We start from the raw sequence: 13749 nt of genomic DNA on the forward strand, positions 1-13749 counted from the left end.
GGTTATTTTGTGTTGGCTAAAAGATACTGTTGCATCAACTACAGTATCTGTAGTTCCTTGATGGTGGGATAGTCCACCAAACTGATTATCCACTCACTAATCATTTTTCGACTCGACTATTGTAACCTTGTCCTCACTGGCATCCCACGTTTCCATCTCGATCCCCTATGATCTGTTCTCAAAGCTGCAGCTGGACTTATCTTCCTCTTCTGCCATTCCACATCCACCACTCCCCTCCACAAAACTTGCACTGGGTAACATTACCCTACAGAATCCTCTTCAAACTCCTCACCCTCACATACAACGCCTGCTCTAACTCCCCTAGCTCCCTACATCTCCAACCTCCTCTCCTTACATACTCCCTCCCGCCCTCTCTGATCAGCCAATGGCCATCACCCCTCATCTACCCTGGTTGCTGCATCTCATGCCCGAAAGCCAAGATTTTGCCCATGTGGCCCCCCTTCCCTGGAATGAGCTCCATCACTCCATCAGGCTCTCACCGATCCTGCATACAGTAGCTTCAAATGTGCACTGAAAACTCACCTGTTCATCAAAGCCTACCCTTCCACCACATAACCTTATCACCAGAATGCTCACCCCACCCTCCTACCTCAGTCATCTCTACCTCGACTACTTCCTGCCCTCAGGTCCCCATCCATATGCTCACCCCTCATGTCATCTGTCTGTCTCCCCTCTCCCCTAGACTGTAAGCACCTAGGAGCAGGGTCCTCATCCCCCTGTTCTCACAGTCCTCTCTAGCACCTTAACTATAGACTTTATCTACTCAGTGGCCATGTAGCCAGGTATTCCTCTCGCCCATAGTCGTTCATCTCATCCAGCGGCACTACTCCTTCACCCTTTGCTGATTTCTCTGTATTGTGTACTGAGAATTGTGGTGCTAATTGTTACTTGTGCTCTGTTTATGTCTTGGTTACTGCAATGTAATGTAATGTTCTTTGTGTCCTGTACTGTCCTACTGTTGCCAGATGTACGGCTCTGCGATCCACTAGTGGCTCCTTATGAATAAAATGTAATAACAGTTATAATTTAGGAACCACTAAAATCATTTAAAAAAAAGTGTCTTAATCTGTTCAGGTGCGCCTACAGATGGAGCCATGCTAATCGTGGCTCCGTCTGTGCCTGGGCGCGCCCGCCTAGGTGTGCCTTTTGCAGCGTCTGGGCCAAATGCACGTCTGTGATGCGCTTGCACCCCATTCACTACCATGGGAGCGTCTCTGTGCACGCTCGTAGCGAGGCTAGGTGCCGGATCGCCTAGTCCTGCCGGGAGTGCACGTTTGCGATGGAGCCGCACTAGATGAACGCAGCTCCATCTGTATTTGTCTGTAACATTTCAAGTTACACCCCGCTTCATGGCCCTGTGATCTGCACCCACACTGGCCTTTGTTTGGTGCAAAAGCCATAATATGGACAGGGGAACAGAGAATACATTAAAGTGCCAACTTAATGTACTTAATGTTATAAGTGGCATACGCTACTGCGCAGTCTTCAACAAAATAGCTCCTCAAGGGATGCTTTAATCCCTTACCAAGATGGCCGCTAATAGTGTATGCGTGTATGTGGGGCGCCATCTTGCCACTGCTTATAAGCGACACGGTGGAAGACAGACATCCTCATCTTAGCTTTTGAGACTCACGACGCTACCCAACTTTATCCGCTGTTTAAGAGCCCTGCACCGCTATCTTCATATATGACAGTCACTGGCTGTCTGCACCCCTGCTACAGGCTCTGCTCCATTGAAGAACCAGGTATCTGTAACAGTGAGTAGGGCTGTACAATCACTTCTATAATAAAATACAGAGCCTGGTTAAACTACCTGAGTGGTCATTGCCTACATCATTTAACGGCGTGCATGTACAGTACTCTGCTCCAGCAGCTGCTGCAGCCCCTGGACTGCAGCGTTGACCACATTGTGCATGGGGGAACCACTTGGCACATATGACATACATGTTATGATTAGAGATGTGCACCGGAAATTTTTCGGGTTTTGTGTTTTGGTTTTGGATTCGGTTCCGCGGCCGTGTTTTGGATTCGGACGCATTTTGCCAAAACCTCCCTGAAAATTTTTTGTCGGATTCGGGTGTGTTTTGGATTCGGGTGTTTTTTTTTACAAAAAACCCCTCAAAAACAGCTTAAATCATAGAATTTGGGGGTCATTTTGATCCCATAGTATTATTAACCTCAATAACCATAATTTACACTCATTTTCAGTATATTCTGAACACCTCACACCTCACAATATTATTTTTAGTCCTAAAATTTGCACCGAGGTCGCTGGATGGCTAAGCTAAGCGACACAGGTGGCCGACACAAACACCTGGCCCATCTAGGAGTGGCACTGCGGTGTCAGGCAGGATGGCACTTCCAAAAAATACTCCCCAAACAGCACATGATGCAAAGAAAAAAAGAGGCACACCAAGGTCGCTGTGTGACTAAGCTAAGCGACACATGTGGCCGACACAAACACCTGGCCCATCTAGGAGTGGCACTGCAGTGTCAGACAGGATGGCACTTCAGAAAAATAGTCCCCAAACAGCACATGATGCAAAGAAAAAAAGAGGCGCACCAAGGTCGCTGTGTGACTAAGCTAAGCAACACAAGTGGCCAACACAAACACCTGGCCCATCTAGGAGTGGCACTGCAGTTTCAGACAGGATGGCACTTCAAAAAAATAGTCCCCAAACAGCACATGATGCAAAGAAAAAAAGAGACGCACCAAGGTCGCTGTGTGACTAAGCTAAGCGACACAAGTGGCCGACACAAACACCTGGCCCATCTAGGAGTGGCACTGCAGTTTCAGACAGGATGGCACTTCAAAAAAATAGTCCCCAAACAGCACATGATGCAAAGAAAAAAAGAGACGCACCAAGGTCGCTGTGTGACTAAGCTAAGCGACACAAGTGGCCGACACAAACACCTGGCCCATCTAGGAGTGGCACTGCAGTTTCAGACAGGATGGCACTTCAAAAAAATAGTCCCCAAACAGCACATGATGCAAAGAAAAAAAGAGACGCACCAAGGTCGCTGTGTGACTAAGCTAAGCGACACAAGTGGCCGACACAAACACCTGGCCCATCTAGGAGTGGCACTGCAGTGTCAGACAGGATGGCACTTCAAAAAAATTGTCCCCAAACAGCACATGATGCAAAGAAAAAAAGAGACGCACCAAGGTCGCTGTGTGACTAAGCTAGGCGACACAAGTGGCCGACACAAACACCTGGCCCATCTAGGAGTGGCACTGCAGTGTCAGACAGGATGGCACTTCAAAAAAATAGTCCCCAAACAGCACATGATGCAAAGAAAAAAAGAGGCGCACCAAGGTCGCTGTGTGACTAAGCTAAGCGACACAAGTGGCCGACACAAACACCTGGCCCATCTAGGAGTGGCACTGCAGTGTCAGACAGGATGGCACTTCAAAAAAATAGTCCCCAAACAGCACATGATGCAAAGAAAAAAAGAGACGCACCAAGGTCGCTGTGTGACTAAGCTAAGCGACACAAGTGGCCGACACAAACACCTGGCCCATCTAGGAGCGGCACTGCAGTGTCAGACAGGATGGCACTTCAAAAAAATAGTCCCCAAACAGCACATGATGCAAAGAAAAAAAGAGACGCACCAAGGTCGCTGTGTGACTAAGCTAAGCGACACAAGTGGCCGACACAAACACCTGGCCCATCTAGGAGTGGCACTGCAGTGTCAGACAGGATGGCACTTAGAAAAAATAGTCCCCAAACAGCACATGATGCAAAGAAAAAAAGAGGCGCACCAAGGTCGCTGTGTGACTAAGCTAAGCGACACAAGTGGCCGACACAAACACCTGGCCCATCTAGGAGTGGCACTGCAGTTTTCTAGCGAGAGGATGAGTGCTTCCATCCTCATGTGAATCTGAACCACTAGCCATGAACATAGGCCAAGGCCTCAGCCGTTCCTTGCCACTCCGTGTCGTAAATGGCATATTGGTAAGTTTACGCTTCTCATCAGACGCTTTCAATTTTGATTTTTGGGTCATTTAACTGAACTTTTGTTTTTTGGATTTTACATGCTCTCTACTATGACATTGGGCATCGGCCTTGGCAGACGACGTTGATGGCATTTCATCGTCTCGGCCATGACTAGTGGCAGCAGCTTCAGCACGAGGTGGAAGTGGATCTTCATCTTTCCCTATTTTAACCTCCACATTTTTGTTCTCCATTTTTTAATGTGTGGAATTATATGCCAGTATCAATAGCAATGGCCTACTACTATATATACTGCGCACAACTGAAATGCACCACAGGTATGGATGGATAGTATACTTGACGACACAGAGGTAGGTAGAGCAGTGGCCTTCCGTACCGTACTGCTATATATACTGGTGGTCACTGTCAGCAAACTGCAAAACTAAAATGCACCACAGGTATAGAATCTAGATGGATAGTATACTTGACGACACAGAGGTAGGTAGAGCAGTAACCTTCCGTACCGTACTGCTATATATACTGGTGGTCACTGTCAGCAAACTGCAAAACTAAAATGCACCACAGGTATAGAATCTAGATGGATAGTATACTTGACGACACAGAGGTAGGTAGAGCAGTGGCCTTTCCGTACCGTACTGCTATATATACTGGTGGTCACTGTCAGCAAACTGCAAAACTAAAATGAACCACAGGTATAGAATCTAGATGGATAGTATACTTGACGACACAGAGGTAGGTAGAGCAGTGGCCTTCCGTACCGTACTGCTATATATACTGGTGGTCACTGTCAGCAAACTGCAAAACTAAAATGCACCACAGGTATAGAATCTAGATGGATAGTATGCTTGATGACACTGACAATTCTAAATTCCTTGTCGTATAAACAACCCTTATGAAGCTAAGAACACTGTACGCTGTTTATTTAAGAAATACCGTAATGATACGCTATTTGCGTAACGATCGCTCAGCCGTAGGCGAGACGCTCAAGCGTCACGTTAGCTCACGGCCCAGTGATCACAGGACACGTTATTGGTTATGTCTAGGGGAAAGATTCGCTGTAACGTAGCGTACGCTAGAGACCACGAGGAGGTCACCAGCGATGCAGACGCTCACAACACTATACTTTTATGTTAAACCTTATACCGATGAAATACACTGAATACCTTAATGTGAGTACAGGGTGTAAGTGCAACCTTGTGGAACCTGACTATCTACAAAGCTGCATGAGCGTCACCGACGCTCAAATGAACACTTATCACTATAGGAAATACACAGATACTGGTTTAGGTTTCCAAGGCCTATTAACTGTATTATGTCTAATATACTTGTAAAAGGGGATAACAGTACATATGATACACTACAATATAACAGAGACTTCCTAACCACAGAACTAAACAATAAATACAAAAAGACAATACTACACTGACCTAAATGCAATACGATACAATACTATAATACTATAAGGTATTTAAGAGAAAAAGAGGAGAGAGAGAGATAGAGAGAGAGAGAGAGAGAGAGAGAGAGAGAGAGATTGGCTCGCAGAAAGACAATGATTATGGAGAGAACTTACGCACAAAGGGTATGATCGCCAGCGCCTCGATATCCAGCTCCCGATTATCAGCAGATAACCGTTGATGAGAGAGTGAGAGCTGGATGTGGTCGGCCTGCCTATTTATGCTCCACACACAATGCAATCTCCTGGTCCTACAATCCCATTGTCCATTGGCCGAAGGAATTCGGCCCTGCATCATAACAAAAGGTCATAGGGTGATTCATACAGGTGGGCTGTGACGATTTCCAACAGCTCAGGTGGGTGGGAAACTGGGTTTCCCGCCGCATACCTGAGTATGTGTAATTAATAGAAATGGACATAAACTTCTTATGTCCATAACTATTCGCACGAGCGATTAATACGCTCCAAACCAACACCGGAATATTGCTAATTAAATACTCTTCCGATGGGTACCAAACACTGCTGTATGATTCCTGTTAAACCCTTCGTACGATGCAAAGAGGGATTCCTCAGCTCTGGGACATTATACTTTAACCAAACTTACAGAAACTATCAAAGGGATCATGATCTATAAACTACATTAATTGTGAACATTTGTAACTAATGAGTCGCACGCTACGATCACATAAACTCTACCGTAAATGCGCATACTGCGCGTGCGAGTGCACGCTATTGCGGGTATGCGCTTCCACGGGAGAGCGTACGCATGCGCAGCACGGACCAGTGTGCGGTGCAAATATGGCAACGTGCATTGAGACATTTTTCTGACTTTGACAGTCCACCCTTTGGCAGTCAATAATAACTGCCACAAAATATTTAAGGAGAAAAATGTAAGTCAGGGGTTAATTGATTTCCATGGTGGGGAAAGGAAGAAGAATGGAGTAGGTGTGAAGAGGGTATGACCTAGTGAGAAAGTAGAAGCATGTGTGTATGAGTCCATGTTTGGAGGGTCATGTATCATCGTGCCGTACGTGTGGTAAATCAAGCTTCGAGGTATTGCGAAGTATACATTTGAATTCCTTCTTATCCTGTGGTACAGGTCTGTGGATGGGCTGTCAAACTCTACCGAGCTCATTTCGGCTGTGGTTGTAACACAATGGGGATGCACATTTTAGTTGATGATACATGAATTGGGGGGGGGTATGTGGTTGCTGCTATCTGTGCCTGTATTCCCTATCGACTATGTGTGTTATTACCTGAGGGTTGCAGAGATGAAGATAAAGAACACTTACGAAAAATGCAATGATATTCTATGTCAGGTTAATGTACGTTCGTCGATTGGGGTCTTGATTGGTGTCGGTTGATTGGAGTCTTCTTCTTTGTGCTTTTGCTCATAAATCGTGAGTAAAGCATACAACGTCCATGGATTTACAAAAAATGTTGGGCTAGCGTGATTTTAAAGTTCCTAGGGAAACTGGGGTACCCATGGCATTGTCCATCAAAATCTTGTTTATCAGGTCGTCTGCTCTTCTTCTTTCCATCTTTCCGTTGTCGGCCCCTTGGCTCATCAAATCCTTCGTCTACGTGGGTCTTTGTACCTCGGAGGAAAACATAGAAATGGGTGAAAGGCGGACCGTATACTCATTACATCATTACGTCATGGTTTCTAGCATTGGGTCATAAATCAAATCCAGGTTAATTACAGTTTCCTCACTCCTCAAGCTCATCACTTTTGTACTTTGTTTGCACCTTATTAAAGCCTGCCCGCATCTAAATATCAATCCAAACGATATAACGACACCCAAAATACATAGGAGAAACTTTCCAACATCCATTATGACTCCTTGAGCCCAGTCTCCTAAACCGGAGAACCAATTTCGCGGGTTCAACCATGACACCCAACCAGTCAGCTCATTACCTACAGCAGCAAGGGTGAGATTGTGTTTTCGACGAAATTCCCACTTTAATTGCAGAATATCGTCCATCTTTTGGTCTATGACCTCTACCGGATCCTCGGTGCTATTTGTGATATACGTGCAACACTTTATGCCGTACTGTGTTGCCAATGTAACACAATATCCGCCTGTTACTGCTGTAAGATAATTAAGAACCATCCTATGCTGAACTAGTTCTGTTTTGTAAGCTTGAAGTTCTCTTCCAGTGTATCTAAACGTGTCATCATACATTTCAGTGATATTATCTAACAAATTGGCGAGTGCGGAAATGTATCTATAATTCATCACACCTCGAGCGGTGCGAGTGAAATCTAACGCTACCAGAACCTGAATCCCGGTGGATTCATGGATAAGATCAGAGGCCGGATGCTCTAACCTTTCTGACAGTTGTCTTTTAACAAGGTGCTCGTAGTGAGTGTGAGTATAAGGAGTTTGGGCACCACGGTGTATGTCCTTCATTTTGTCATGTGTAACAGTCATTACTTCAGGCAATACTTTTCCAATATAACACAATCCTTCAGAGTTTGGGGCAAGCCACTTGTACGCCTTTCTCCCACATATGAAATATGCATCATCGGGGAGAACATAGGGGACGGAGAAGGACATGACCATGTTACAAACCTTCCAGGTGAAATCTCCTGACCCTAATTCTTCCATCTGCCTAATGCACGTATCGGTTTGTACGATATGTGCACAGTATCCTGGTGATACCTCTCCAACTTTAGTAATCCTATTTCCTAAGGTATATCGGTACCGGAAAGATTTTCCTCTACTGGCTATGTGGCGTACGAGCTCTGTATCTGTAGGCATTCTATCTGCTCTGTGTGAAAAGGTCATGGTAAGGTTGCTCCATGACACTTCCCAATTTCCCGGTTTTCTGGGATTGGAGATGTTAAAACATATGAGGGACCTATCCACATGGTATTGGTGGAGCTTCAAACTAGGAGGGCTGGAGATGTTAAACCTCCGGTCCACCGGTCTCCCACCACTTAGCTCAAGTACCTCCCCTAACGTTAAAGGAAATGGTACTAGCCCTGATTTACTGTGACCCTGAGGTACTTGAGAGCATACCCAACAATCTGTTTGGTTTAACACGTTACCCACTAAGGAGTGATAGTCACTCAATGGATGCCGGTCTATATGGATATTAAAACTAGATTGGCATTTCTTTATGCATCCATCTTCAACCAGATTATCACAGAGCCTACAGATACAATTTTCCTCAGCTAACAATCCATCACAATTTCTTCTATCGGATCGTTTTCTGATACTCGCCTTTGCTTGTTGGCTTGGTTGATCTTGGAAAACTACGCCTACATCATCATAATCGGAACCCATTCCAGAACCTCTTTCGACCTCTATGGTACTCTCGCCGGAACAGACTGCTCTGGTCAACATCATGGTTAACATCAAAATCCGGACCACAGTCTCTTGGGGCAAGTCCATCTTTGAGGAGGAAATAGAGAAGAATGAGAAGGGGGAAAAAGAAATTTTAAAGGAGAGGGGATGGGAAGTGGAGAAAACAATAAAAGGGAGAGGGGAGTCGACAGCTGCTTTCGGTCTTCAAGGCTCAGGTGCCGCCTCAGTCCTCCTGGAACAGACACTCTAGTGATACAACCTCTACCGTCTGTTCCTTATCACGGGACTTCTCTGGATCAGCAACCTTCTTGCAGTGGGATGAATGGACCCAAGTCTCTCTCTCAGCAACCTTCAATGCTGTGGTGCTAGTCAATAAGACCTGGTATGGTCCTTCCCATCTATCAATAAGACAACCTGAGCGTAGAAAATTTCGTATCATTACATAATCCCCAGGTTCAATGTCATGACAATTACTATCTGGTAAATCAGGAATCACCAACTTCAGATTATCATTTTGATTCCTCAACTGTTTACTCATGTTAATCAAGTACTTTACAGTTACTTCATTGTTACATTTCAAATCATCCTGAGGGTTAATCATGACATGCGGTTGTCGACCAAACAAGATTTCAAAAGGGGACAGATTAAGAGGGGACCTGGGAGTGGTTCTGATGCTATACAAAACAATGGGTAAAGCTTCTGGCCACGTCAATCCTGTCTCTGCCATTACTTTACTCAATTTATTTTTAATAGTGCTGTTCACTCTTTCGACCTTCGCGCTCGCCTGTGGACGGTACGGAGTGTGCAGCTTACTATCAATTCCCATCAACTTACACATTCCTTGAAAGACATCACCTGTAAAATGGGTACCCCTATCACTTTCAATGATTCTAGGGATACCATATCTACATACAAATTCCTGCACAATTTTCTTAGCTGTAAACATAGCGGTATTTGTAGCTGTTGGAAAAGCTTCGACCCAATTCGAGAAAACATCTATACAAACAAGTACATATTTCAAATTTCTACATGGGGGTAATTGAATGAAGTCAATTTGTATTACTTGGAAAGGGCCGCCGGCAGGTGGGATATGGGATGGTTCTGTTGGTATTGCTTTTCCAATATTCTTTCTCAGACAGGTAAGGCATGACATTGCTCTTTTACTAGCATGAGAGGAGAATCCTGGGGCGCACCAGTATGCTCTTACCAACTTGCACATCCCCTCCTTGCCTAGATGAGTCAGCCCGTGAGCTGCTTCAGCCAGACACGGAAGGTATGCCCTGGGGGCCACTGGTTTACCATGTCCATCCGTCCAGAGCCCTGAGGACTCCTGGCCATATCCCTTTGCCTTCCAGACTGCCTTCTCCTGAGTGGAACACAAATTCTGCATTTCACACAACTTTTGTGTGTTGATGGTATTAAATACCATCAGTTGTGTGGTGTCTGTCCGTATGGGGGTAGCAGCTGCAAGCTTTGCAGCTTCGTCTGCTCGGCTGTTACCAAGGGATACTGGGTCTTGACTATATGTATGTGCTTTACATTTGATAACAGCCACTCTGTCGGGTTCCTGTATCGCTGTTAGAAGCCTTTTTATGTGAGCTGCATGCGCTATCGGTGTACCAGCTGCCGTCATGAAATTTCTGAGACGCCATAGCGCTCCGAAATCATGGACTACCCCGAACGCGTATCTAGAATCGGTGTAGATATTGGCAGACTTACCCTTAGCCAATTCACATGCTCTGGTTAGGGCGACCAGTTCAGCAACCTGGGCTGAGTGAGGTGGGCCTAGCGGTTCCGCTTCTATGGTGTCTTGGTCATCTACGACTGCGTATCCAGTACACAAGTCTCCCGAGTCTGACTGTCTGTGACAACTACCGTCCGTGTAGAACGTGAGTTCTGCATCTTCTAGTGGATTGTCACTGATGTCAGGCCTTGCGGAAAAATTTTGGGTCAAATATTCCATACAATCATGTGTATCTTCCTTTGCATTAAATCCTCCTTCCCCATCACTCTCACCTCCCACCCTTTGTGCCTGTCCAGGCACACCTGGGAGAAATGTTGCAGGGTTTAATGCGCTGCATCTCCTTATGGTGATGTTTACTGGGGCCATTAATGCCAATTCCCATCTCGTAAACCTTGCTGATGAGACATGTCTGGTTTGGGCAGAATTCAATAAGGCCGATACCGCATGTGGTGTATGGATTGTGAGGTTGTGGCCTAGCACGACATCTTCGCTTTTCGTCACTAGCAATGCTATCGCTGCAACGCTACGCAAGCATGTGGGGAGGGATCGCGCTACCGTGTCTAGCTGCGCGCTGTAGTATGCAATTGGCCTGCTGGCATCACCGTGTTTTTGTGTTAGTACACCTGCTGCGCACCCAGCACTTTCTGTTCCGTATAGTTCAAAGGGTTTCCCATAGTCTGGCATACCTAATGCTGGTGCCTGCGTTAGGCACTGTTTGAGTCTCTCAAATGCTGTTTCGGATTCGTCTGTATGCGAAATCCGATCAGGTTTGTTTGAAGAGACCATTTCCTGCAAAGGTAGCGCCAATATGGAAAACCCTGGGATCCAATTACGGCAATACCCACACATTCCTAAAAACGTCCTGATCTGTTGCTGGGTTTGTGGCAGTGTCATGTCTCCAATGGCTTGGATTCTATCAGCGGTCAGGTGTCTCAGTCCTTGTGTTAGACAGTGTCCCAAGTATTTTACCTTAGCTTGGCATAATTGCAACTTGTCTTTGGAGACCTTGTGACCTGTGTCTGAAAGATGAAACAGGAGCTGTTTCGTATCCTTCAGGGATGCCTCCAATGAATCAGAACACAGCAGTAGATCATCCACGTACTGTATCAACACTGATCCACTTTCCGGTTGGAAAGACTGTAAACAATCATGCAAAGCCTGAGAAAATATACTTGGACTATCTATGAAACCTTGGGGTAACCGAGTCCACGTATATTGGACTCCTCTGTATGTGAATGCAAACAAATATTGGCTGTCAGGGTGCAGAGGTACCGAAAAGAAAGCGGAGCAGAGGTCAATAACAGTGAAAAATTTGGCAGTGGGAGGAATTTGCATTAGGATGACAGCTGGATTAGGCACTACGGGGAACTGACTCTCAACTATTTTGTTAATCCCCCTTAGATCCTGCACTAGCCTGTAACCCCTCCCCCCACTCTTTTTAACAGGGAAGATGGGACTATTTGCTGTGCTGGACGTTCTTACTAGAATGCCCTGTTGTAGCAAGCGCTCTATTACCGGGAAAACTCCTAACTCCACCTCTGGCTTCAGAGGATACTGTGGGATTTTTGGAGCTATCCTACCATCTTTTACTTGTACAACTACTGGAGCTACATTTGCCATTAATCCAGTGTCCTGTCCATCTTTTGTCCAAAGCGACTCTGGTATCTGAGATGTCATCTCTTCTACTTGGGATGGATTCCTATTTGTCATAATGGAATGTGACATTAATTTTGATGGGGAGTCTAACATGTCTCGTACTTCCTGAGCGTGATTCTCAGGGATGTCCAAGAATACACCTTCAGGAGTACAATAAATGACGCAACCCATTTTACATAGTAAGTCTCTTCCCAGGAGATTGGTCGGTGCCGATGCAGCCAGCAAAAAGGAATGCTTGGTATGCAAAGGCCCTATTGTAATCTCGGCTGGTTTGCTAACAGGGTAGTGCTGGACTACTCCTGTTACTCCTATGGCTGGAACTGTCCTACCAGTGGTTCTCATGCCCACTGTCGAATTGATCACTGACTTGGCCGCCCCTGTGTCTACAAGAAAGTTTAAAGTTTTACCGGCTACATTGATTGCAATCTCTGGTTCGCTTCCAAGACTGGCAATCAATTTAACTGGTTGCAGATTACAGGTATGGCCACACCCCTATTGGGTATGCTGACCTCCCTGAATCCCGCTGGCAGCAACTACTTGTGAGGGAGTTAGCTGGGAACTACCAGAGGCATGCCAATCTCTGTTTGGGGGATATCTTTTTGTTTCCCCTGTATGTGGCTCAAAACTCCGCCTCTGTGGATCCTGCTCCCAATGTCGTGTGTGGTGTTGTTGTCTAGGGGGTTGAAAAGATCTTTGTACATTTCTTACTCTACAGTCTCGTGCAAAATGTCCTGGTTTGTTACAAGAAAAACATGTTATTACACTTGCCTTACCCACAGGATTCGGTGGTACATACGCAGGCTGCCTTGTGGTCAGCGCCTGTATACTTACGGACATCAACTTATCACTTTGCGACTCCCTGTGCCTAGTGATATTTCTGTTGTGATCAATAGCAGCCTCTCTCAAGGTGGACACTGACAGACCTCGCCAACATGGCTGCGTGGTCTGTACCCTAGCTTTTAATGTTTCTTTCAAACCATCCATCAGTACAGATACTGCTACTTCTCGATGGTTTGGGTTGGTCTTAATGTCTTCTATACCAGTGTACTTTGCCATTTCTAATAGTGCCCGGTGAAAATATTCTATTGCCGTTTCGGACTCCTTTTGCTTAATGGAAAATATTTTATTCCATTTAACAACGGCTGGGAAATACTCTTTTAGCTGTAAATTTATCCTTTTTACATTATCCTTGTTGTACACGTCTGTAAGCGGTACATCTTTATCCAATGCACAATCAGCTAAAAACTGAGTTGCATCAACATTGGAAGGTAAACAAGCTCTTAGCAGTATCTGCCAATCCTTGTTGTTGGGTTCTACCGTGTTACCTAAATCCCTGATGTATTTTTGGCTAGCAACTAAATCCTTCCTGGGGTCAGGAAATTCGGACACTATTGTTCTTAATTCCATTCTGGAAAATGGAGTGTACATGGCAATGTTCCTTATGGGAGTGGCTCCAGACACATCTGTTTTTCCATTGGGAACTGCTATTACCCTTACAGGAGCAATTCTAACAGCCTCTTCCTGTGTAGATTCTACAGCTTGTTGTGGTACAATTGTTTCAGTGTAGTGCATGGTGCCGTACTTACCCGTTGACACGACCTCACC

Source organism: Pseudophryne corroboree, chromosome 2, assembly GCF_028390025.1.
Source record: "Pseudophryne corroboree isolate aPseCor3 chromosome 2, aPseCor3.hap2, whole genome shotgun sequence".
Taxonomy (NCBI): domain Eukaryota; kingdom Metazoa; phylum Chordata; class Amphibia; order Anura; family Myobatrachidae; genus Pseudophryne; species Pseudophryne corroboree.